Below are 6,000 nucleotides of genomic sequence, written 5' to 3'. Positions count from 1 at the left end.
GTCTGTCGTCCGTTAAAAAAATTTCAATCGTCTTCTTCTCCCAACTACAATTCCGACTGACTTCAAACTTGGTATACAGCTTCTTTATGATGACATCAACAAAGTTAGTGAAATTATTTGGATCGATTCTGGATTTGGTGCCACTTTGAAAAATTTCCCTATTAAAGAGATAGGAAGTGGATGGATGCAATAAATCAGTATCAATGATATCAAGTTGGAATTTGAATTTTTTTACAGATCTGATTGGAATATGAGCAAAACATGGGCTATTTCTGTAATAGAATAAATACACAGAACTGGGTGAGAATAAATGGCATCTGGATACATTTCCCAAAGCTTTGAATTTGGCCGCTAAGCTACAGGGCCATTGGTCCGATTTTTATTAGTTTTCGTTATTTTCTAAATGCTTAGTTTTAGTTAAGTTTTAGTTTTTTCATATCTTTTCTCTTCTTCTCCGTCGTATTCAAATAAATCCCAGACAGGACTCTGCTGCTTTCTCCCAACTTTAGTCTCCATGTTTCCAGGTAGAGTGGGGACCAGAAGACGACTGGAAACCACAAGTGACGAGAAGTGACGGACCGTTAAATATCATACGGTGCCAGCAGCTAAAATTACTTGAGGGAAATAAATCGATTTCATATCAATCGACATTGATAAAGACGAAAACGAAGGGAATTTTATCCAGAATTTTTATACGTTTCAGTTAGTTTTGTAAACACACAATACAGTTTCAGTTAGTTAGCGTTTTTTTTTTTTTTGTTTTAATTGTAGTTTTTTATTTATTCAGTTAACGAAAATGTTTTTACAATTCTAGTTTTCGTCATTATTTAGTTTTCGTTAACGATATAACCTTGGATCAGATTAGATTTATTCATCCCTTGAGCAGAGCCTCATTAATTAAGGGTGTTTTCATTTCTTTCTTTTCATTGAATTCATTTCTGTTTAGGCAGGCTTTTTATGGCCCACCATGATGTTTTATTTACATCTAGTATCTATATTATAAAAGCCAAATGGCCTGTGTGTGCATGTATGTGTGTGTCTGGGCATTCACACTAAATCCGTACACAGCTGACTGCTACAGTTTTTCATACATATGTATTTTTGATCAAGGAACAGACTAGCGAAAACGGCAAGTTGATAGGACCGATATCTTGGAGATATTAGGAATTTAGGAATACAGTAGCCTTACAATTACGCTGCTATGGCCAGAACGCTTTGGCAGTAACTGCTGGACAAATGTGGTACAGCATGCATAAATACACAACAGCATAAAAACTACCACATCTTTTTTATTTTTTTTAATATTGGATTTGCAGTTTTCAGTTATGTTAAAACTAGGGATGAACCGATACCGATACAAGTAGGGAAAACTATTCCTACCATCTTTCCCAACCTTCCCCACAGATAGGCCTAGGCCCTGGGACCAACCCATTAAATTTTGGGGCAAGTAGGCCAAAGTTCAGTGTCACAGCAAGGTCACAACATCTACAATTTTCCTATCTCTCATCATTGAGCAATTTTCAAAAATTCATAAAAAAATTCAAAATGACTCCGATTAGCCTCCAATTTGATCCACCCGTAGCTTAGAACAATATCTTGTATCTGGCACAAAATCGTCCACATCCACTGTGGAATGTGGACTCTGTGGACATTTTAATTAAACATTGAAAATCCCATTTACCACACATTTTTCATTATAACTCAACAAATATTGATGTGAATTGAATCTAATTGGACAGACACATGACTGGTACCAAGCTTCAACTTTTTCTGCTGTATGGAACAACCTGGAAACTGTTGAATTTAAAAAGAACTAGTCGATCCACACATGCACACCATTCAGGGTGCTTGACGGAGGTTTGCGTTCTCTGAACACTTGTTTATTAATGTATTTGCTTGGATATTAGTTCCTTTTACCACACTTTTTTTTTTTTACATTTTTTCTTCTGCTTAAAACAATGAATGAAATATTGATCAACATGTCACAGTACTTTAGTTTTTATGTACAGGGTGACACAAAAAAACGGGAACTTTTTAACAATCCAATAAAACCAAGAGTGATGGAAGAAAATATTTTATTCATAGTAATTGAACCCTTAAAACATGCCATTTAAGAAACAACTAGAAGCACTCGGAGAGCGCAGACCTCCGCCAAGGCTGATCAGTGGGCCCCCCCGTGGGCCCCCCCACCCCCGATCACCACCAAAATTTAATCATTTCTTCCTTATCCCATTTCCAACAAACCCTGAAAATTTCATCCAAATCTGTCCATAACTTTTTGAGTTATGTTGCACACTAACCAGACAAACAAACAAACAAACCCTGGCAAAAACATAACCTCCTTGGCGGAGGTAATGATGGAATTTTCATTTTTTAAAAATTCCTTCCTGTAGATGGCGTCCTCCTGTACGAATGCATTCTTGAAATCTGCTGTTGAGATTCCTCACTGACTGCTGCAACATCTCAGCTGGGATACTGTGAATTTCATCCTGAATTCTCTGTTTTAACTCATCCAGAGTTCTTGGTCGAGTCGTGTACACTTTACTCTTGCGATAGCCCCAAAGGAAAAATCACAAACGGACAAATCTGGCGATCTAGGGGGCCAGGGAACGTTACCGAATCTTGAGATCACACGGTTACCGAACAGTTCTTGCACAGCCGCCAATGGTTACTAAAACGGGTGTGTTTACTTGCTCAAGGTCACTGTCTCGCAGTGCTGCCACTTGCTCATGTCTGCCAATACACACTTCAAAATTCCCGTTTTTTTGGGTCACGCTGTAGATGTTCATTAAAGTGCATATTAAAGTTGATGGTTTTATATCAGAAACAGAGAAAACTGAAAGAAAAGTGACTTTTTCAGTAAAATCTCTCATTAACTGAACATAAACTCAGTGTGTCCATCCATTGTCGTTGATCCAACTCCATGGGTTTTACTGGTGAATCTCATGCTCATGTCTGCCAATACGCACTTCAAAAATTCCCGTTTTTTTTGGGTCACCCTGTATTTATTTATTTATTTATTTATTTAGAACACACGCAGAAACAAAACAAAACAAAACAAAGCCAATTAAGACAAAACAACATAACATTTAATTGAACAGAATCTATCTTCAAACAGATATAAGTCTGAATTTAGCATGGTCCAAAAGAAGTAGGAAGAAGTCTAAACTTATTTAATCCTACCCCTCAGTGCTTTTACACCTTTATCAGTACCATAATATTAGAATCAAACAATACAATTTTCCTAATTTAACATCGAACCATAACAAATACATAATGCAGTAATTGAATTATACACAACAAAATGTTCATAGTAGTACTGAACTCAGGCACAAATTGCGCTGAGTATTTATTTTTATTTTATTTTATTATGTCTTGTTGGCTTAAAGACTCTTCTTTTTTTTCATGACATAAATATCTGTGGCTTTAAAAGTGCAAGTGGCGTCCCTAGACATCAGAACCATGTGTATAGTGTCACACAGAGCTGCAGCAGTCGTCCACAGAGACGCTATCAATGTCCCATCATAAACCTCGTGGACATATGGGACGTTAACTGTGAGGACGATGAGCTGCACGAGGTGTGGCTTCATCTGTGAACAGTAGCCGCCGCATTCTGCTTGGTCATGCCGGCTGATCTGCATTCGGAGGCCGTGTCTCCACAGACGCTCTGATTGGCCAGGGCCGTCTTTACAACAGGCTTTGATTGGTGTCAAGATGACCTCTGGTTCTGGCACCGATATGGAAGATAATGAGGAACAAGGGATTGGTCGCTGTACTCCGAGGTTTGTTGACAGGTTAGTGTGGCAGCTGTGCTCTGTGTGTGTGTGTGTGTGTGTGTGTTTACAGATAAACAGATGCTGCAGAAACTTCTGATGAAACCTACAACCAAGACACAACATGCACCCAACAGATTTATGTCATGACACATTTACTTCAGCGGAAAAAACACAAGCGCATAAATACACTATATGGACAAAAGTATTGGGACACTAACAGGGTTCTGGGATACAAAACAAAAACAACAAATGACATGATGTAGTTATATTGGGATAAATATCATTGCATTGGTTAGTTCGGTTGAAATTCTTAGATTTGTATCCAAAATGCTTCAGAGATGGTTTTACTAAATTTCTCTCAACACTGATTTTTTTTTTTTTTTTTTTTTAATTCCATGGCTATGATTTTAAATGTTCTTCCTCTAAATTTCTAAAATATTTTTCCTGCTCTGACTATAAATAATAATTTTCTACCTCTACTAACCATCTACTTTCTTCACATCTCACTGAGGAAGAAATATCTCCTATTAAACTTTAAGGAAATGCTGATATTTATAAACTATATGGACAAAAGTATTGGGACACTAACAGGGTTGGGATACAAAACAAAAACAACAAATGACATGATGTAGTTTTATATTGGGATAAATATCATTGCATTGGTTAGTTCGGTTGAAATTGTTAGATTTGTATCCAAAATGCTTCAGAGATGGTTTTACTAAATTTCTCTCAACATTGATTTTTTTTTTTTTTTTTTAATCCATGGCTATGATTTTAAATGTTCTTCCTCTAAATTTCTAAAATATTTTCCTCTGACTATAAATAATAATTTTCTACCTCTACTAACCATCTACTTTCTTCACATCTCACTGAGGAAGAATATCTCCTATTAAACTTTAAGGAAATGCTGATATTTATAAACTATATGGACAAAAGTATTGGGCACTAACAGGGTTCTGGGATACAAAACAAAAACAACAAATGACATGATGTAGTTTTATATTGGGATAAATATCATTGCATTGGTTAGTTCGGTTGAAATTGTTAGATTTGTATCCAAAATGCTTCAGAGATGGTTTTACTAAATTCTCTCAACATTGATTTTTTTTTTTTTTTAATCCATGGCTATGATTTTAAATGTTCTTCCTCTAAATTTCTAAAATATTTTTCCTGCTCTGACTATAAATAATAATTTTCTACCTCTACTAACCATCTACTTTCTTCACATCTCACTGAGGAAGAAATATCTCCCATTAAACTTTAAGGAAATGTTGATATTTATAAACTATATGGACAAAAGTATTGGGACACATCATATCTCCAGCTGTAAGATGTCCTGTTCGTGAGGATTTGAGATGAAAACATCAATATTTCCTTAAAGTTTAATGAACAATTTTGCTTCCCAAGTGAGACATTTGTCATTATGTCATTTTATTACAATATTGGTCATTATTGTTTTGTATCCCAGACCCTGTCATGAAAAATTTATGGCCGCAGGTGGGAGACCTCTTTGGTCCCTTTGGCGCTCTTCCACACTGTACTCTGTAATGTTGAATTTACGTCTCTGTACTCCCATCTACGTAGCGGAGCTTCATCAAGTAAATGCACACAGAGTCAAGTCAAAGTCGGAGATCGAGCAGAATTGGAGCCGCATAAAGTGTTTATTCATGCATAAAATAAACACTGAGTTGACATCCGCAGAAGCAACTGACTTTTTCGCCCCGGGAGACCATTTTTTATTTTCAGAAGTAGGTTGGTTTAGCTACAAACCATACCCATTTTTTATCATATTTTGAACATTAATCTAGTCACATCGGAAACCCCCTTTTTTAGCTTGTCTCCGATAGGGTACGGTTTTCTTGGTGTCTGTCAGGATTGGTCAGAGAATATACACATGCAGTTGATTCCTAGAATTAATTTATCATATATTAATATTAAACTTTTTCCCAGAAAATGTAAATTATTTCCCAGAATGTCCAAAATTTTTCCTCACGTGTACTTCTTTCGTACACCACGTTCGCTGAAACTTTCCATGAGCTCACATGCTCTTTCTGCCCGCCCCATTTTGTCACTTTCCACCATTTCCCAGGTTCTTTCGTTGGCTTCACGTGTTCGTTCTTTCGAGGGTCTCCCAGGAAAAAAGTCAGCTACTCTGGTACAATCCACACATTACACTAAGAATAACTTCTGGCATGCAAATGAATACAGGTTAAATACTTAATGA

General features: G+C 36.5%; 1 protein-coding gene across 1 annotated transcript in view; it reads left to right on the top strand.

Moving 5' to 3' along the window:
- fras1 (Fraser extracellular matrix complex subunit 1) overlaps nt 1-6,000 on the top strand; it is a 1,008,712-nt gene that overhangs the window by 698,814 nt on the left and 303,898 nt on the right. The window lies entirely within an intron of this gene.

This window comes from Sphaeramia orbicularis, chromosome 9 (genome assembly GCF_902148855.1).
Source record: "Sphaeramia orbicularis chromosome 9, fSphaOr1.1, whole genome shotgun sequence".
NCBI lineage: Eukaryota > Metazoa > Chordata > Actinopteri > Kurtiformes > Apogonidae > Sphaeramia > Sphaeramia orbicularis.
This window is presented reverse-complemented; position numbering and strand designations above follow the sequence as displayed.